Genomic DNA, 22,231 nt, shown 5'->3' on the forward strand with positions numbered 1-22,231 from the left:
ATGGTTTATGGAATATTTCAGAAATTTCTAGTAGGAAGACATCTCACTGTAATAGTCTTGACAGCACACCTGTAACTGTGGGGTGATTTCAGCTGCAGTTACAAATAACAAAGAGATATATTTTTTGAAAGAAACAGTTTCAAATGTCAGTGTGACTGTGTGACTGTCACCACATGGCAGCAGTTATTTCAGATGGTGTTCCAGTCATTGCATCTGCTTCTGTTGGACAACTTTTGAAGCAAAATGCATTAGTTCCCTGGTTGGAAAGACTGTTTCCATATAATGCCAAACAGTTGGAAATCTTAACCAAAAAAAAGGGAATTATTTTTCCATGGAGCAATTTAATAACAACACATTTCACATTTTGAGATTTAGTTTTTGATCAAAACTATTCCAATCAAGCAAATTAGATTTTCTTCTCTAATAATATCACATGGAAATGGTCATTCTCCCAGTGAGGCTTGTGCATTGTCCTCTGCTCTTACTAGCGCTGTCTAATTGGCAGGTGTTTGTTTCATCCTTAACATGTCTCTTTACGATGAAGATATATATATATATATATAAACATTTTATTGATATTCATGTGTGGTGGGGCTGGACCGTGGAAGAGTAAGCAGAATAGGAATGTAGTAGAAAGCCTCAGGAGAATGTTTTTAAGTTTTTGTTTTGTCATAGCCATTGTTCCCATGAATAATTTTAACATACAAATATTTGTTGGGGGGGTGGGAGAAGGTGGTAGGTAAACCTCTCTGTTTGTCAATATAGGCTTTAAGAGATCACTTGGGACTAAATCATAGGCAAGAAAATGGTGATATCTTCTAGGGTTTGTGGGCTAATGAAATATTATTACCCAAAGATATGATTCAGCACTCTGAGTAATTTAAAAAATGAGCTGTGGTCTTAAAGATGATCATATTATTTCCTCCTCCATGTGGGATTGTACTTCCCACATCCAGTGTCAATGCCAGGCTTGGCCATATGATGCTTGCTTCACCAATGCCTTAGGAGGAGAAGCTATGCATGCCACTTACCCTCAGAAGCTTTGAGAGCCAGCACAGGGCTCTGCCATGTCTCATAGCATGAGGCCAGCATGTCCAAAATAGACCTTATTCTCTCACCATTGGAACTGAAATGAAGAGGGCATGTAGCAGAACCTTTGCTAACCCAGAGTGGAATCCACATGAGCAACAATCAATATTTGTTGTTGTAAGCCACTCAGACTTTAGAATTGTTGATTACTGCAAAAACCAAATGAAAACAAAACAAAACAACAACAACAACAAAACAGTTGACGTTGACTGGTATGATCATTAAAATAATAAAAAAATCTTAAACCATATAGCATTGGCTCTAGTTTCAGAAGTAGGTAGTGGAAAAATGTATTGGGAGCTGGGATGACAGGAACCCATTTTAGGGAGTGGGGAAACATTTAGTACATTTAGTTCCCTGTAATACTTTGGAAGGCAAATGATGTACAAATGAGCTTCTGATTTTTAGGTGAGAAGATGTAATCTAAAATTTCTTGTTTGCTATTGGTGCTTTTGACAAACGCCTAAAAGAAAGATGAACTTGGAAAAGAATTGTTGAGTTTTCAAAGAAATATGTAGGAAATTTGAGTAATTCTGTGACTTCCAGGGTTGCTAAACACATCTGATTTTCATTTGCAAATGGTGAAACATAAAACTTAGGATGTCTTTGGACAACAAAAGCCAATTAAAGTTGAGATTTGTGGCAAGGACTGAACCCATGATATGTCCATCAAGCCTGGTATTAAAGCTCAGAATCCGTTAAGGTAGTTCCCTTTAATCCTTTCAGCTGAGCAAAACAGTAGGGAGGGAGAACAGGATGAGATTATATGTCTACCAGAGTATCTCACAATTCTAGGTAACTACAAGTAGCTCAGAGACAATGCCATGTCTCCAAAAGAATTGCAGACGTGAATATTGACCTGTAGAGTTTTCTGGAAACAAATAGAAAAAAAGACTGCTGAGTTTTTGTGAAGGTTACATGGGCAAATGAGCTTCTAGCCTGGGCCAAAAGAGACTCATTTCTCATGATTTAAAATAATCTGTTGTTCCTTCAAACTTCTCTGTGAAGGGAGCTAGCTGAGCACGCTATCAACACCCGGGGAGGGAATATTCTCCATTGATATATTCAGATATGGCTACAGTATATAATACAAAAAAAAGAAGGGCCTTTTAGAGAGCAGAGTTAAAGACACAGGAATCTACAGACTGGATGACAACTTTCAGGGAGCAGAACCCAGGCCAAATAAACAATTCCCATGGGCAGGGTAGGATCCCCCTCGCACCTTCTGCCAAGTTAGAGTTCGTAAATGTTTTCTATTTCCCCTTTCTATATGGACTTACTTATTGAAATATTTTTTGTCCTAGTTTCACTGTTATATATTAGGTATGTGGGTGTGTGGGGGTGTAAATTACTCGCCTTTTTAGTACCTGAATCCCTGGAGCGAGAGAGGACATATTGACATCTGATGTAGCAGTTATCTTGAGATTTTGAACTCTGAGACCACTGCTGTGTTTGGAACATTGCTTGACTAGCTTCCCTTGAGGAGGGGATGAAAAATTTTGAGTGAAGAAAGGAGAAAAAATGTTTGTGACCAAGAGGGTGGGCTACATATACTATATGCAGATGAGTGTGTGGGGGAGGGAGTGAGGGGGATGGTTAATATTTGCTGCCCTTTGCTGTGGGAGGAATATAGTTCCCAAGCATGAATAGCGAGCATGGTCCTGTGATTTATTTGGCCAATGTAATCTATGCCAATTTACAGCAGAATTTTAAAGAACCACAGTTCCGTGCAGAGAAGTACTTTGGTATTTTATATCTAAAGCATAGAAATAGATGCATTGAAATATATCTTCCACATACAAAACATTCAATGTCCTGCATCTCTAACCCAATCAATTAATCACTAGAGAGGATTGACCCAAAGCACTATCAACTCATATGGGTACTGTAATCTGGATTATTTGATTGCAGTTGTCAGGTCTTCAGTTTTTCTTTGATTGTAGGTCATCACTCTTTTGGAAACAAGACGATGGAAATAAGTTTTTGCTTTAGATATCAGTCAACATTTCCACAGTTTGACTTATCATTGAGAAGCAAAGAAAATTATGTCAGTTTCACTGCTGAGCTTTTCAAATTTATAGTAGCAAATTCTTCAAATTGCAATTAGTGTTTAATTAGAACTGTTAAATAGAAAGTTTCAAACTCCCACAAGTCAACAGATTTTAAGTAAATGAAAACGAGATATTAATCCTCTGCACTGTAGAGAGAATAGATACCCAGGATCTGAGTTTAAAAATGAGCAAATTAAAAAAAATTTAAATCCTGTTTGGGTGAGTTGTGTTTCTTAAATTTACAAAAAAATCTAATTTTCTGTATATTTGGTAGAAAGCAAACATTCATTTCTCATCAACTCATTAAAGTCTTTCTATGAATATATATTACATTATATAATGGCAAAATTGAATTGAGACTTTATTACCACAGTGCAGGATCATTTATATTTCCATATTAAAATATCCAAATAACTGACCACTTCAATAAATATGGTAGGAAAACTGTCTAATGAAAAATGTAATAATGCAATAAAAAAAAGTTACCAGAAACAGAAACAGATAAAACTGAACTCACAACATTTTTGTCTGTAGTATCTAAGAAGCCATGAGTATGACATAAGCAATTATAAAGACACATGGGTGCTATACACTATTGAACTAGTGTCAGGAAGTCTAAAGGACAGAATTAAATAATGTTTGCCAAAAAATATTTTAAATTTTGCAAAGCAGTATTGCATCACCTGAAGAAGGAAAAATAAAGTGAAAAGGTCAAATCAACTATTACCCCATCATTGTAACATATTACTTTAGTCTGTGGGCTTCAAATGCCTAGGAAATTTTACATATAGTTATGGTCATTGTTGCCAATAATATTATACTCTGCTTTATCTATCACCATAACAGTTTTCATGTTGCTTTGTAGTTTTCATAGTTGGTATTTCAAAGGATGTAATATTTGTTTCCTTGGATAGAAATGTCTGTAATCAGCCAATCTTCCCTTCTTAAAGTTCATTTGAATTTTTTTTTTCTTTTCCCAGCATAGCTCTATCATTACTTTTTAATGTACATATCTTTTTTTGCCCAAGTGTAAAAAGGTTACCCAAGTGGAATTACTTAGTCAAAGGATATGAATGAACATAGCTCTTAATATATACAGTATGACAAATCTTCTTTGATTCTCAGAGATAGATCCAGTTTTGGAAATGCTGACTGCTATCTAATGTGAAATATTAACTGTATCTTAACTAATATGAAAGGTAAAACTTAAATTACTTATAAGGTTAAATAATCACTCAATTTGCTGGGTGGTTAACTTAATTTACTTTTAGTTTTAGTTTCTTCTTTTTCTTGAATTCTTTTTAAAAACTTGAACTTTCATTTAATTTTAAATACTTAAAATTTATCTCTTTATACCTTTAAATTTTTAATTTTAATTTTTTAATAAAAGTTTTATGTATTTAAGGTATGCAATGTGATATTTTGACATATATAGTAAACTGATTACCATAGTCAAGCTAATTAATATAGACTTCACAGTTACTTCTTTTTATGGTGAGAACACTTACGATCTACTATCAGCAAATTTCAGATATATAATACAGTATTAACTGTAGTCACCATGCTGTGCATTAGATCTCTAGAGCTTATTCATCCTACAGAAATGAAACTTTGTACTCTCTGACCACCACCTCTCTTTTCTCACCTGTGCTGCCCCCTCCACCCCCAGCACCCCTGGCAACCACCATTCTACTGTTTGCTTCTAAGAATTTGACTTTTTTTTTTTAAAGATTCTACATATAAATGAGATTTTGCAGTATTTGTCTTTCTGTTTCTGGCTTATTTTGCTTAACATAATGTCCTCCAGGTTCATCCACATTCTTATAAATGGTAGGATTTCCTTCTTTTTAAACACAGAACAATATTGCATTGTACGTATGTATGTGTGTGTGTGTGTATACATACGTGTAATATGTATATATTGTGATATATATTAAAATGTGTACATATATCACAATTTCTTTATCCATTCATACAACCATGAACACTTAGATTGTTTCCATATCTTAGCTGTTGTGAACCATGCTGCAGTGAACATGGTAGTGCAGATGTCCCTTTTAAGAAACTGATTTCATTTCCTTTGGAGATCCATCTATTTATCTCTCTGGAAGAGAAATTTCAGGATCATGTGGTAGACCTATTTTAATTTTTTGAGAAACCCTCATACTCTATTTCATATTCTATTTCATGTATCAACTTACATTTCCACTAATAGTATACCAGGGTTGCCTTTTCTCCACATCCTTTCTGACACTAGTTTTTTTGATGATAACCATCCTAAAGTTTGAAGTGATATGTCATTATAGTTTCAATTTGAATTTCCCTGAAGATTGGTGATGCCGAGCATCTTTTCGTATACCTGTTGGCAATTTCTTTGTCTTCTTTGGAAAAATGTCTATTCAGATCATTTACCCACTTTTTAGCCAAGTTATTTATTTATTTATTTATTTTGCTATTGAATTGTATGAGTGCCATATATATTTGATATTAACTCCTTATCAGACATATGTTTGCAAATATTTTTTTCCAAATCCATAGGTTTCCTTTACATTCTGTTGATTGTTTCCTTTGCTATGCAGAAGCTTTTTAGCTTGAAGAAGTTCTATCTCTTTTATTTTTGCTTTTGTTGCCTATGCTTTGGTGTCATATACAAAAAATAATAATAATAATTGCCAGGACTAATGTCAAGATTTTTCCCCTGTACTTTCTTATAGCAGTTTTATGATTTCATATCTTATGTTTAAGTGTAATTCATTTTGAATTTACTTTTGTGTAGGCTGAAAGATAGGGTTCGGTTTCGTTCTTTTGTGTATGGATATCCATTCTTCCCAATAGCATTTATTGAAGAGGCTTTCCTTTCCCCATTGTGTATTCTTGACTCAGTTGTCAAAAATTAGATGACTGTATATGCATGAGTTTATTTCTGAGTTCTCTATTCAGTTCCATTTTCCTGTATGTATGTTTTTATGCCAGTACCAAACTGTTTTGAGAACTATAGCTTTTTAATCTAATTGGAAATCATGAAGTGTGATGCCTCCTTTCATTCTTTTTTCTCAAAATTGTTTCACTATATGAGGATCTTTTATAGTTCCTTACATATTTTAGAATTATTTTTTTCTCTTTCTGTAAAACATGTCATTTTAATTTTTGTAGGGATCATGCTGAATTTATAGATTGCTTTGGGTAGTATGGACATTTAAACAATATTAATTTTTCCAATCCTTGAACATGGGATGTCTTTCTATCCATTTGTGTCTTCTTCAATTTCTTTCATCAGTGTCTTATAGTTTTCTGTGTATGTCTTTCATCTCCTTGGTTAAATTTATTCCTAGGTATTTTATTCTTTCTGATATTTCTGTAAGTGAGATTGTTTTGCTGATTTCTTTTTCAGATAGTTAGGTGGTGATTCAAAGAAACACTACTGATTTCTGCACGTTTATGTGGTATTCTGCAACTTTGTTATTTCTATCACATTTTTGGTGCATTCTTTAGAATATTCTACATATGGGAATATATCACTCAAAAATAGAGATAAATTAACTTTTTCTTTTCCAGTTTGGATGACTGAAATTTCCAGTTTCTCTTGCCCAATTACTCTGGCTTGAACTTCCAGTGTTATGTTGAATAGAGATGGTGAGGGTGAGCATCCTTGTCTTGTACTAGATTGTTGAAGAAAAGCTTTCAGGTTTTTTAAATTGATTATAATGTTAGCTATGGGCTTTTCATAAATGTCCTTTATTGTGTTTCATATCTATTTGTTTAGAGTTATCTTGAATGAGTGCTGAACTTCGTCAAAAGCTTTTTCTGCATCTATTGAGATGATCATGGATTTTTTTTTACCTTTTATTCTGTTTATGTGGTGTATCACATTGATTAATTTGTATAAGTTGATTTTTTTCTCCTTAGTGCAAATTCCATAATTACTCTTGACTTGTTGTCTCTGTGTACTTTTTAGTAAAATAATAGCTTCTATAAAGACAAAGTTTAAAATATTCAGTGAATCATTGTGTTCAAAGAGATATGAATCAGAAGTAAACTAGTTTCTAGCTGTCAGATGCTTATAATTCACAAAGCAGAATAGGATGAGAACTAACACATAATAATTGAAAAATAAATGTTCTATGATAAGTGAGGGAAAGAATACTAACCTATCTTCAAGATGATAGTCACGCTTTAAATAATTCATTGTTTTCTTCATTGAACTGAGATTTATTGAGTTAGGTGCTCAGTACAGTTCTAGATGCAAGAATATAGAGACAAATAAAATATATTCCTGGCGTATGGGTTAAAGTCTAATACAATGATTTGCAAACCTGGCTACACAATAGTATCACTTTGGAAAATTTAAAAAATATATTAATGCTAAAGTCCCTCCAGAAGATCTGATTCAATTGTTATAGGTGAGACTTGTGCCTACGCAATTTTAAAAAGCCTTCCAAATGATTCTAACTTATAGCCAAATTTCCGAACTGCCAGTGGAATGAATAAAGGCTACCATGGTTGAGACAAATTCATAACTATGGTACTCCTTGCACGTATATTAGTGGTAACAGGTTTTACCAGCAGAACATAAATAAAATAGCTTGCTGCTGAGAAGAGGCTCTTATTGTAGTCTGTATCTGTTAACATTGTAATATGCAAAGTCAATTAATGTAATGTCTTCTAGATTTGAAGGAAATTTAAAAGAAGAAAAACCACTTAAACAGATGGAAAGCATAAGATACAAGACACTATTGAGCCCTGTCAGTTCACACTCAAAGAGTTAGTGTTTTGTCAAATGCATTGTCGCTGTGGCTTTGTACTTAGCAATTATCACTTTATTATTACAGCTTAGCTGCTCCTGGCCTCACATTTTAATGCCTTCTGGTGTCAAAAAGGCAAATCTCTTTAAAAGTCTGCTATCATCAGCAATGATGAATGTGAGAGACACTTTGTTCAAGCCGACAAAACATTAAGTATCTAAACATCCAGTTTTTAAACAAGACTTTATTTGAAAGGACACAGAAATCTTTTCCCAGCCCTCAATCTATTTTGGTAAAATCTTATTAATTTACACCCTGCTGATTTTAAGCTTGTGAGATCAGTGATAGACTGAAATTCACATTTGTCTATGAAAAAAGATGTGGTAAGTGTTTCAGGTAAGGTTTAAAAAATAATAAAAAGAGGCTAGCTGCAGTCTATATGGGGACACAAACAGTGACAGTTCCTAATGAGATCACCACAGACCCAGGAACTGAATTGAACTGTTAATACCAGCCTTGTTCATTTAATATTTATTACTTTCTAACCACTGTGTTTGATGTTATAATATACTTGATTTCTTCCCAAGAAGAGGTTTTTTAATGTAGTGAGGGATATGCAAACATAAATATATATGGTGGAATGTAACAAAATAAATGTCAAGATGGTATTCACAGGATACAGCAGGGACAATTTGCCATTTTTTTTTTCTTCAAACATTCATGGGCTATTGGTAATGATTTGCTTTAATTATTTATTGTTTGACACCCCAGCTGGAGTACATGGGCAAGGACCAGAGAGAGCAGCCTGTGCCTCTCAGAGTTAAAAACTAGAAGGGCTGTCTCAGTTGTCTCTAGAGTGAAGACAGCACAGGCAGAAGAACAACATCAACACAAGTCCAGAAACCTAGTTTCCACTTATTACTAATCTAAATCATTCCAATAATTTCATCCCCATTTCTGTGGATAATTTGAAGGTTACCATTCCCTGGAATCATTTCTGATAATCTTGCTCTTTCTTTAATTGACCAGTCACTTCCATGGTCCAGTACTTCGGCTCATCTTCATAACTTGACAAAAATCCAAACCCATCGTGCATGTTATATTCTCAGCTAAAACTTTTATGAGTTGTATGCAAGTAGAACGTGTAGCCTGAGATAAGAGGCTGAGTAAAATCAACATGTTTCAAGGACAGGTTGTACGGGATGACTCCGAACACGATCGTTTGTTTGCTTTTCCTCCTCCTGTACCTGTAGGCAGCATTTATTAGACCTTCACCATCCATGTGTATATTATTTTAAACAACATCTGATATTTTATTCTTTTTTCTTATCCAGCCCTCTTATTTCCCATTCATTTGTGACTGGGTATGAGAAATAAGCAACGTGACACAGACCTCATTATATTAGGAAAAAATGGCAATAGCCAACTCAGCAATCTTTCTTTCTTTTATTTTCTTTAATTCTTCTTTCTTTAGTACTCTGGTGTACAGGGTTGAGTTAATCTTGGCAGGTGATCAGGTCATCTCTCAGCACATTCATTGTTCTAGACAAATTCATTCTCTTCATTTGTGTGCTCCTTTTTACACTCTCCTATTTCTCTCCCTTCGTGTGCAGCCATTTAATGTGGTTTTTGTGTATCTTTTTGTACAAGTTGTTTTTGCACAATATGTCCTTGGTTTTGTGTGTATGTATTTTAATTTATGTTAACCCTGTTCCTGGACCCTTATCTCAGGGAATTCCCACACAGATTCATGAGGGAAAGGTGCAGGGTATTTGTTGCCACATTGTTTCTGGGGGCTGAGAGATGTAGGCAGCTGGGCCATGGGTCACTGGGGGGCACCGAGAGATGAAATCTGGTGACGTGCACCATGGAGGGCTCTACTCTGAATGAACAGTCACAACGCCAAAGTTTCCTAGAAACCGTGCTTAGTGAAAAAAGACAGAAAAGTGGGAGAATTTTCAAAAAGTATTATCTTTCTGATCTGTGACTATGATTGTGCAGTATTAGGAAATGAGGTGACAAATATGAACTCAATCTAGCTTTTGAAATTTTGACACAGTGTGCGGTATATTGGGTAAAATAAAGGCGTGAAGTCAGATCTGGAATTAAACTCAAACTTATGCATTTGCTAGCGGTTTGATCTTGGGCTGGTCATTTAGACTCTGTGGGCTACACTTTTCTCATCCATAAAATGAAGAATAATGTGTGGGATTACACATATTTAACCACTGAAATGTGTGCAGTTGATTTAATGGAACCTTTAAGGGAAGTAAAAGAACAGTATATCTTAAAATATAAGAAATTATACATAATCAGTCTAACTAGTTCTTGGATTGAATGGTCAGCCTTTAATTTACAGTGTTTAATGTAATCTTACATTATTTAACAGTACTTAATTGAATATATGAGTATTTAACATGTAATACTGTTATAATATGTTATACTATTTGATCTTTATTATAAACCTGTAAATGTTGGCTGTGATTATTATAGTCATTTATTAATACTCATTTAAATATTAATATAATTATATCATTATCTCATGTAAGTCTTGCTACAATCTTGAAATTATGTATTGTAATTACAGAAATTTGAGTCTTAAGTAAATAAATGGCATTTCACAGACGAAAGAGGAAGAGCTAGGATACCAGCCAGCCATTTAAATATATGTTAAAATCAGATCCTCTGTTTTTATATATATATATTCATCACACTATGATGACTGTACTTATGTAGATTCAAGTACTTTCCCTTGCAAATAAAAATTTAAAGGTAAAGAATTTTATAATCTTCCTTTCCATGTTGAATTACCAAGCATGTTTGGTTAAAAAAAAAAAAAAATGATGTTTTGAAGTCCTGGTGAGCCGTTTCAATACTCAGGGAGTCACTGTTTTTGTTTTTGTGTTTCCTGCTCTAATTAGAATGTCCTCTTCATGCAAAAGTCAAACTAGAGTTCAATAGGAACTATTTGAGATAATGTTCCAGTAATAAGTGAAATAAAACAGGTGACATTTTACTGTGTTTAGGGAAGGAAGTAAAATCTTTTCCTGAAGTTTTCCTATGCAAAAAGAAAAAAAAAAGAAATAGTGACATCTTTTGGGTATTAAAATTACATTTAAAAAAAGGGTAGACTTATTTTCTTAGATTTAAATGTTTTCTAACTTTCTAAAATGAAAATTATATTTCTAGTTTCACCAGTGATATTTGAAGTCTGTTTTGAAGATTTGTCAGATAGGTCATTTTATTAGAAGATATTTTGGTATCTAAAAAATACATAAAGTGAAATCATTTTTACAGGCTGCTATTTAATTCTTCTTTACATGTATCACTGGAGTAAGCATTGGAAATTATAGATAATATGACACCCTAATTACAGTTTAAAAAGACTACTTGTTCATGGTCTGAAGTACAACCTAAATCAACTGTTGAAATATACATTTAGGAGAAGAAGAATAGATAATATTAGTTCTATTATTTTGGATTAAGTCATGATTATGCAAGTGCTATGTTTTGAGGCATCAGAATTATCTTTATATTGAAAATACAGAATTTCAAATTTATGTCAAAAGTTTGACAACGTATATGCATATATATGTGTGTACATATATATGGGTATACACATATATTCTTCAAAAATTTAGTATTGTCCATAAGATAGTAATTGTGCAGAAAAGATACTGGACTGCTAAATTAATATATGCTACTTCATGTATATTAAGAATATTTAGGTCTTTTTTTACTCTGTCACCTTTTCAGCTGTCTAGGAACAAAGTTAAAGGACACAGAAAATAAATACAACTCTCATTGTTAGGAAAATTTGAATATTTGTTTTACGATGTCCTCTGTTCTCTCTGATTGTTGTAATCAAGGGAATTCCAAACCTTAGATTTCCTATATAATGGGGACAGAATAGCAAGGGTTTGCAGAGCTATTCCTGGGTTTGGTGAATCAAGATAACATTGGACATCTGAAGTTACCAAAGGCCACACCTGAGCATAACCACCTGGGTATCATTTATCAAAAGTCCTAGAGACAGAAACAAGGCAAATGGTAAATAGATGTGTGAGCTGGTCAGGGTAGGGCAGGGCAGAATATACTTTAAGCATATAGGTCTTAGGAAACAGATATGAGATGAGGCTTGTACTTCTTACAGAAGTCCCTTTTATTGATAGAGTAGAAGCTAATTTCCAGTGACTGGCAACCAACAGGAATAAAAAAGGAGAAGATAAATCTTATTAGTAATATTTTAAATAGGTCATATGGCTTATACAGAAAATAGGTATTGACATATAAAGACAAATTCTAACAGTGTGAAAAGAAAAAGAAAAGATCCAGCAACTTCGAGTAGATTAATATCATCATCAAAATTTTGAGTACATGTACAGTCATTTCCTTTAAAGAAAGAGAATCGAATTAGACAAAGACATTGGCAGAAATCTTAAAACCAGAACAGAAGACTACTTTGGAAAACAAATGGACTGATGTTATTAGGTAGGAAACAGAATTAAAGTAACTTAATCCAGAGCTGAGAGGCAAGTTGCCATGAGAGACTTTGGCATCTACATTGAAATTGCTATGGATCTGAGTGTTCACTTTTATTAAGGTTTGGCAGCGTTGAGAGCAGTTTAAGCTTCTACATGTGTGTGTAAGCCCATCTCCTAGAGATATAAAACCTATGTTCTTACTAAATCAACATATCTCATCGCTTAAACAAGCAGAACTTTTTTTTTTTTAATTTCTGGTGAAAGTTATAGATAATAAAGCACATCGAATTTCTGATTTTTTTTCCAGAAATCTGAATGGCTTAGAAAAGGGAAAAATATGATTCTTACCCTACTTGGTAATACCACATTGATTGGAGGAAACCACTTTTTAAGAGCTGCACTAGTACATCGGATGTCACACATGTACGTTCGAGGTGATAATATATTTCAAAACACAGTAGGATGTAACTCTGTCAACAGTAGAAGCGCAGAGCTGAATAAGAGTGTTGAGGTCCAGAATTAGGTCTACGGGCTGAGCTGGAGGTAAGCCAGAGCCAGATGTCAAATCTAGGTTGAAACCACTTTTTTAGGTGGTCTGCATGAGAAAGCTCCAACATGGGTATTCTAAGCATGATTCTGGAGAATCCAGGAGCAGGTAGTCTGTTGAGTCTACGTGCAGTCCTCGTTATCCATCATAACCCCCTCAGTGTCACAGAATGGGGTTCTAAGGCAGAACTCTTGTTGTGAAGGTCTCAGGTGAGTAGGAACTAGCACACTCAGCAGTGTATTAAAAGAGGAATCTAGCTTCAAACCTGGGAGACATTGTGATGTCTCGATGTAGAACGAAGCAGAAGATTTCCTTCAGAGGCTCAGCATGAAGACACATAATCAACAAAATTCCCAGAGTGCTGAGCTTGGGTTCCTTAAAATCTAGCTCAAGAATGTCAGGAAAAGCTCTAGTGAACAGACATGGAGAAGTAATACTTCTGGAGGTGGAAGAAGAAGGAGGCAGAGACTGAGAGTCAGTGAAGATCTCCGAGGTGGACCCCAAGCAAATATGCTGCATTTATTTTTTCTGCTGTGTATGTTTTGGTTATTTTGTCCCCTTTGTGTTCAGCAGAGAAAATATCCCAATTCCTCAGGAACTTATGCTGCAGGAGAAGAGAATTCATTTATAGAAATAGAATCCAAATGTACCAGGCATGCAAGCGGAGCTGGGAAGGATCCCGCCCAACTTGCTACAATGTTGGATAAATGATTCAGCCTTGCTGGTCCTCAGCTTCAAGGGAGTTGAGTTAAATGAGGGTCAGTGTTCACTTCTCGCACTATTATTTAAGGTTACTACTCAGAGTTGATGTACTTTAAATTCATTGTATTTGAAATTTAAAAATTGTCAGGTTTTCCACAGGCATCTGTTTTGTAATGACCCCTCACAGACGTTAAACAGGGCTCACAATATCTTTAAGAGTAGTATTCCTTCTTCATTAGAGTGGACTACTGGACCTATTTTTTGAGGCAAGGTGATGGTTTAGATGACCTCAGGGGTTGATTTTCATATCCACGATCCTGTGAAAACTCTTCTGCTTCTTGACTTTATTAAAATGGCTTTCCTATTCTAATAGGTCATAAAACAACCTAAAGCACATTTTCTAATTTTCTTGATTGGCATAAGATCAGCACATATGTTTCTTTTTCGCTCACCCAATTTGTATCATGTCAACATGTGTACTTTTAGAAATGGAATTGTCCATATGCAACAAGCAAGATTCATTTTAATGGATATGCATGCTATATTGAGGTGCAAGTCATTTGGTGTATTAATATTTTCACTTTAAAGCTCTGATAGTTTGTTTAAAATCTTGTTTAATGTTCTGTTTTATGCTTTATGACATCAGTGAAATTTTAGACTATTGACCTGTTGATGAAGAAGGTAATCTTTTTTTAAGTTGTAGGCAAACTAAAATTATTTCATACTAAAACTATTTCATAGTAAAAAAGACAGAAATGCTTTTTCCTTGAGCAGTGCATCTGTGTATGAAAGTTTAACCAGTGACTAGACCATAAAATAACAATAAGTGAGTTATGCATGTCATTCATCCTGCATGTGAAATTCTGAATAAAAAGTATAGCATCCTGAGCTCTTAAAAAATATAGCAACCTGAGCTCTCATCCCAGGTCCTATGTTAGGCAGCAATGATATAACAATAATACAAAAATACCAAGAACAGTGACTGCCACTTAGTGAACACTCAGATATGGCTGTATGAATCCATGGTCTATGGTTTTACAGAACTTAAATCCATTTGAGAAAGTAGACAGCAAAGAAAACAATTATACTGACGTGGGTTTAGTACCATATTGGGGCAACTCAGAACAACCAGCTTAGTCTAGTCAGAAAGCTTCTTGGAAAAATCATAAGAAACTGAGGAAGAGAGTGAAAATTTAAGGGTAAACATGAGTTAGCTTTTGTCTAGGGCAGGGGGCTATGCAGAGAGTGAGGAAGAGAACAGCATCTGTGAAGGTGGAAGATGACTGGGAAGTTGGCGAGTTTGAAGAAGGGAGTGAGATTCAGCACAGCTGAAATGTGGCTAAATTTTTTGAGGGGGGAGAGGCAGGTAGTAGGAAAAGAATTTGAGAAAGGATCCTATAGGACAAAAGCGCAGGGTCTTGAAAGCCATGTTAGGAAATTTAAAGCTTATTTGGAAAGAATATTGAACCATAAATTTTAGACAGGACAGTGATATGGCTGGTTTTCATTTCTCATGTAATAACTATCTTCTTTCCGAAGGCCCGTGTGTCCTGGGCTGGAGGTGAGGCAGGAGTCCTCCTCACCACTGGTCCACTTATATCAAACACACATGGCACTCCCTACCCTTCTTTGCAGTCACTTACATAGCTCTGGTCAATCTCCATCACTCCTTGAGATTTTAGCCCCTAATTTATCCCCACCCTTCTCAACACCACCCCTGAGTATATAGTGATTTCAGTGTCCAAAAAGACCACTTTCAGTACTCTGTACTCTTGGTGTCTCAAATTCTTCTCTTCCAGTTATCTGGTCCTCTGCTTCACCTTAGCAACCCAGCCCAAGTTCATTCTGTAGATACCATCTTTACCAATTACTGTATTCCTCCAGGGTCTCAAAGTAAGCATCCCACTCTCCAAACACACTCTCTTGTCTTTAATAAGATCAACTTACTTCCTCTAGTACCCTAAGTACAAGACTTCAACCCACACTCACTGGGGCATGTAATCTATTAACACTACCACTTTTTTGTGGTCATTTATCCACCTTGTTTCTGATTTCACTCCTTAGCCTTATAAATATGATGGTTCGACATTATAATCTCTTCATTGCATATACCTTGATTTTCTGTCCCCATATCCTCTGTGGGTCCTCACTTGTGAAACCCCAGCTCTGGCTAAATGTGATCCTTGGCTTCATTGTAGCCACATGTGGCAATAGAAAGACCAGCACCAAAGTGACAGGTTTTGCTTTAAATTCATGACCACTTATCTCAAGTAGCTTTTTAGTGCTCTAGCATTAACTCTTCTAAATGACTGTTTCACTTCCTCTCTCCTCAAACCTGTAATCTCTCTTCACTTCTCCATACTCTTAGCTGCTCATAGCTGTCTCTGGTTTTACTGAGAAATAGAAACAACCAGAAATACAGAAAACAGAATCTTCATCACACATTGCCACCATTGCGTCTACCGAACTACCTAGCTCAGTTGGAACCATTAGATCCACCTACGTTACTGATACTGGGGATGAAATTTCTGAGTTCTTATATGTGGTCAGCCCCTCCACTTGGGCAGACTCCTATCCACATTTTGCCAATGAACATGTAGATATAGATAGATATAAACACATACACATATATTCATATATATGTATATACATATACATGTTTGAAGATTTTACATATGTGCATGTAAATATAAATAAAATCTTTGAAATAAACCAACTGTCTTTAAGTATACATCCTATTGCTGCTACTATACAATCTTACCACTTCCTTTTACAGCAAAACCTTTAAAGAAATGTATTTCCTTCTTACCTTCACCTCTTTCTCTGTCCAGTCATACAAGTGAAATTCTGATTACCACCTCTTTACCATAAGAAAAGTTGTCAAGGTCAAAAATGTTCTCCATACATTAAAAGCCATTCTCGATCCTCATCTTTCTCAAATTATTATAATAATATGATACAGTCAATCAGTTTCCTTCTTAAAAGAATTTACTCACAGGGCTTCTAGAGAATTAGTGTTTCTTGATGAGGGTTCTACCATCTATCATACTTCCTGATGTCAATCTTGTTGCCTATTCTCTTCATGTTTTTAATGTTATGTGTGTGTCCCTAAGGTTCTCCTTTCACCTTCCCGATGCCTGTCTATACTCCCCCTGAAGGTGATGCCTTTAAGCCTTATGGCTTTAGATGCTGTCTGTGTGCTGATAACTCCAAGCTTATGTCTTTTAACCTGTGCCTCTAGCTATCCCATTGCTCAGGCAAAACAGTGGAGCCATTTTTATTTATTTATTTTTATTTATATTTTTTCTTAATTTTATTTTGTCGATATACAATGTGGTTGATTATTGTGGCCCATTACCGAAGCCCCCCTCCCTCTCCCCCCTCCCACCCAACAATGTCCTTTCTGTTTACTTGTTGTATCAACTTCAAGGAATTGTAGTTGTTATGTCTTCTTCCCCCCCCTCGTTTTTTTTCTGTGTTTGTGTGAATTTATTTATTTATTTTTAGCTCCCACCAATAAGTGAGAACATGTGGTATTTCTCTTTCTGTGCCTGACTTGTTTCACTTGATATAGTTCTCTCAAGGGCCATTTTTGATTCCTCTCTTTCTTTCCAATTCCGTATTAAATCAATCTTCACATTCTCTAAGACGTATATTCTTAATGCATCATAAATATGACCACTTATCACCTCCCTTATGGCTGCCAGCCTTGCTCAAAATGCCATTATCTCCTGTCTGTACCTCACTAATGCAAGATGTTAACAATGGGGGAAACTGGGGTGGGAATGTTGGAGCCGGAGAGTTCTACATGAGAACTCTCTTTACTTTCCCTTCAATTTTTCTGAAAACCCAAAACTGATCTAGAAAATAAATTCTATTTAAAGTCCTTAAAATTCTTACATGCTAAAAGACTATTAAGTTTGTACTCAATTACATTTGTAAACCAGTGTCAGAGCACTTAACGTTAGTATTTATACTACTAAACTGCATTTTCTTGTAAGTACTAAGCAAACAAAATTAAATACTTTGTAGTGTATTGTCTGAAGTATATAGTCTCCTTTAGTGGAAAAACTCAATTTAAGTTAAAAAAAAAAAACCTTCAGAAGGAGAAATATAATTGCATTTTAAAATTTAGATATATAATAAGTAAGGTTGTCTTATGCAAGTAGAATAACTGGTGAATTACAGTAATGGAAATTTTTCACAAAATTCCCTGAGTAAAAGAGAAGGGTGAACAAGTAGCCCAGAACATTCTGAACTGTAGTTCTTAGCTAATGTAACATTTCTTTGATGTGCACAGATTTTTAAAAAACTAGAATTACCTTCTATTACATAAAATATTCATGATCAGTTTAATATAAGATATTTTAAGGTTTTAACATTTACATAAGTTTATATTTTTCCAAATTTGGGGAAAACTGGAACTCAAAGGATGAATGTGACTTTTATCTCCCATATAGATGCAGAAGGTTTTACATTGGCCTCTCTACATGGAATGTGTTTATTTGATGGCTTATGTGTGGAGGACAAAATGGATGTGTTGTAAACAAAACACAAATTACCCTGTTTGACCCTCAATAGCACTCAAGAATTTTTCCAGTTCATTTCCAACTTTATTCATTTATATATGTATTTATAGGTCTGTATACTTGCTTTCATTTATTCATTTATCCAGGAGTTAAACAAGGAGGCTTAATGTGCCAGAACTTGTGCACTGTTAGGGGAAGAAATTTTCAAAAGTATTTACAGGTAGACTTAGATAAATGGATAGCAACATTCCAAGCCAGTATCTTTTAAAGCACATATTGTTATGTAGCATTATAAATATAAAAGGATTTCAAAGAGTTCATGGAAAAATGGAATTAAAAGATAAAAAATAAAAAATATAAACTTTCTCTACATAAGCTGCACAAGGTTCAAGACACTTTATAAGCAATGATACCAACCATTTAGTTTATCTCTAGATAGGATTCCAGAATTCACCATGCCAATGCAATATTTTTTACATTATTAACTGAAGAAAAAATGGTGCCTTTTAAAGATTTATTAAGATTAAGAAACAAAAAGAAGTCAGAAGGAGACAAACCAGAGCTGTAAAGTGGATGCCTAATGATTTCCCATCAAAACGCTTGCAAAATTGTTTAATGAGAGAAATGAACAGGAGCATTGTCCTTGTGGAGAAGGACTCTTTGGTAAAGTTTTCTTGGGGAGGTTTCTGCTAAAGCTCTGGCTAACTTTCTAAAAATACTGTCATAATAAGCAGATGTTATCATTCTTTAGTGCTCCAGAAAGTCAACAAGCAAAATTCTTTGAGCGTCCCCAAAAAACTATTGTCATGACCTTTGCTCTTGACTGGTCTGCTTTTGCTTTAACTGGACCACTTCCACCTCTTGGTAGCCATGGTTTTGACTGTGCTTTGTCCTAAGGATTGTACTGGCAAAGCCCTGTTTTAGGTACTGCTACAAATCTTTGAAGAAATGCTTCAGGATCTTGATCCCACTTGTTTAACATTTCCATTGAAAGTTCTGCTCTTGTCTGCAGCTGAGCTGGGCACAGCAGTTTTGGCACCATCAAGCAGAAAATTGCTCAACTTTAATTTTTCAGTCAGAATTGTGTAAGCTAAACCAATTGAGATGTCTATGGTGCTGGCTTTTATTTCTTCTATTAATTGCCAGTCCTCTTCAATTAAGGCTCAAACAAGACTAATATTTTCCTTGAAAATTGATGTGCATGATCTATACTGCAGGTTTCAACTTTAACATCACCTTTCCCCTTCTTAAAATGAGTTATCCATTTGCAAACTACTGATTTCTTTTTTTTTCTTTTTTTTTAATCCATGCTATTAATTTTATTGCTTTCATAGCCACCTCTTCAATTTTTTCATCAATTTTTACCTTTCTTTTTTTTTTTATTGGTTGTGAATATTCATGAGATACAAAGCTGATTTCTTTGGGGCATTGTCCTCACAAACTTTTTGTGACGCATCAGTGATTTCACCCTTCTTTCATCCAAGCTTCACCATACATTTGATGTTTGTTTTTGCTTCAATTTTAGCAGAATTCATGTTACTCTCATAGGGGTTCTTTTCAAACTGTTGTCTTATCCATTTTAGTGTCTCAAACTAGGTCCAGTTTAAACATGTTAGAACAAGTTTGTACCAGTTTGTTTTGGTGGAAAAAAATTTTAAATATATTCATAGTTTTTTAATAATACAATTTATATAGTGAAATTTTTGAAGGTACCTCGTAATAAGATGCCTTCCCTCTCCATCAGGTTGGTTGATGTGCTTCCTCATTTATATATAAACTGTATCCAAGGAAGTATGTGTCAGCTATGTGAAAATATCTCTTATACTGCTTCTAGATACTTCTAGCCCAATGCAAAGTAAATCAGTTGTGTTATGAGCTCATCTAATTTGGGATACACACCATCGGGAAAACACTTCTTGAACCAGAAGTTCTCAACTCTGGAGGTCCCAGAGAATATTTCTGGAGGTCCATGACAGAAAAAGTACTTTAGTAATAACTTTTTAAAAATGTCCCATTTCTTCTACCTCCTTCTCCCATGATGCCTATTCACTTGCTATTTTGGGGTCCGGCTACATTAAACATGTTCTAAAATAGAATTCTCCCAATAAATCTTCATGCCTTTCATAGCACTCAGCAAATTGCCAATAACAACAAAAAAATGAATAACAAATAATAATACCTTTAAGATTTTTTTTTTTTTTTTTTTTTTTTTTTTTTTACTGTATTAGTATTGATAGTACAAATAAAGTCAGGTAAAATTGTTTGCAGGTGGTTTCAGTGACTCAGATCATAGGAAGTGGTTATGTTCAAACAGAAGGAAACAATGAAATATTTTGGAAGTTTGAAAGTTGAAAGTAAAGCTGCTGAAGGAATGCTTACTATTTTCTCTTCAGCTTCCATGAACACAAAATTGGAATTCTGTTTTTAGGAATGTGCTTTAAATATCACTTATCTGTTTTTATCTCATCAGTACTAATGAGTCTCCTTTGACTATGCTATGACTAGGAGTAAGGTGTTGTAATTAAATTAAAGTAAAAGTATGCCAATTTTATTTATTATTTAGTGAAAGAAATGTGTTACCTATAACTCAATACTGCACAAAGTTTGTAAATCACTATATTGCCATTTACCTTTCCTTGCTGATATTCAAATAGCTTAATAGTGATGATAGCAGACAACCCAAATTGGTCATAAACTCATTTTTACTGGGAAATATATAAAATAACGTATTTAAATATTTTACTATACAGTAGAAACTTATCCTAATGTGCCAGTTAGCTCCTTTTTTCTTTATATTTAGCAATTCGACTATGGATTAAATGCTGATTATTTCAGATAATAGTCATCAAAATTATTCAGAGGAAATTAATCAAAGTTTCTTGGTGAAAAAATACCTGGAAGGATATGGCTATTGGCTTGGTTTCAAAATAACCAAAATTATAGTAGACAAATGCAGAAAGTTTAGAACTTGGAATCATAAATATAATTCATCAAATAATGAGGTACCCATTTCTATTTCAGAAACATTTTAAAAACAAGACACTTTGGGAATCGCTTCTGGTTCTTTTTTTTTTTTCTGACTGGTAAGGGGATCTCAACCCTTCACACGGTATGGTCCACACCACGCTCAGCCAGTGAGCGCACTGGCCATCCCTATATAGGATCCGAACCCGTGGCCTCAGCGCTACCAGCACCACATTCTCCCGAGTGAGCCACAGGGCCGGCCCACTCTTCTGGTTCTTTGAACTTCCATAAGAATATGATTAATAACTATATTTATAGGTTACATATTCAAAAAATTATAAACAAATGTATGAGTATATGTTTTATTATGAGATTTTTCTATTTGAATTTAATTTTGTGAAAGAAGGATTCTGTTTGCTTTGCTTTATTTTCTATCCAAGGAAAAAAACCTATATAAATGCATTTAGGTGACCATGACCCAAAAGGCTTCGTTAATAAAGGAGAGGCTGCAAGATAAAATAATTTCCACTGCCTGTGTTTTTGTCATTTTGGAAATTGCAATCTGGATGGATGTTTGTACTGTAGAATAAAACCTTTCTTTCTGTTATCACATATTATTGTTGTGATCATTATAGATCTTTTCAAAGACTTATGGGTTCTCTTCTAAATTAAAAAAGAAAAAATTGAAATTAGGTTATAATGTCCTCCCTTTCCTTCGTGGGAAATTGAGCATTAGTCTTTGACTTAGAATCTAATCACAAACTATTGCTTGTTTCCTATTCACATAATTTATATTTCTTATTTATATATTTATATTATATTATAATTTATATTATTTCTTATATTTTGCTTATATATAAAGCACCTTTTTTGAGACTGTTTCTTTTATTTTTCTACTTATTCTTTTTATGAATTTATTCTGATATAATTTCTCTTTATAATTTGGGATATCTAATTTTTAATTTAATAATAGCTTGAGCCTTAATTTTAATTTATTAACTAAGAGTACTTACTGATTGTTAAATATCCCATTAGTTCCTAATTTGTTTTTTCTTTTTTTTTTTTTAGATAATAATCATATGATTCTTAATAAAATTGGTATCTCTTGTGTTTTATGAAAATT

The 22,231-nt window shown here is 34.3% G+C and overlaps 1 protein-coding gene across 1 annotated transcript in view; it reads left to right on the forward strand.

The window, feature by feature from the left end:
- Window positions 1-22,231, forward strand: part of CCDC102B (coiled-coil domain containing 102B) — a 301,210-nt gene that overhangs the window by 227,361 nt on the left and 51,618 nt on the right. The gene's annotated exons all lie outside the window — the stretch shown is intronic.

Source organism: Cynocephalus volans, chromosome 13 (assembly GCF_027409185.1).
Source record: "Cynocephalus volans isolate mCynVol1 chromosome 13, mCynVol1.pri, whole genome shotgun sequence".
NCBI lineage: Eukaryota > Metazoa > Chordata > Mammalia > Dermoptera > Cynocephalidae > Cynocephalus > Cynocephalus volans.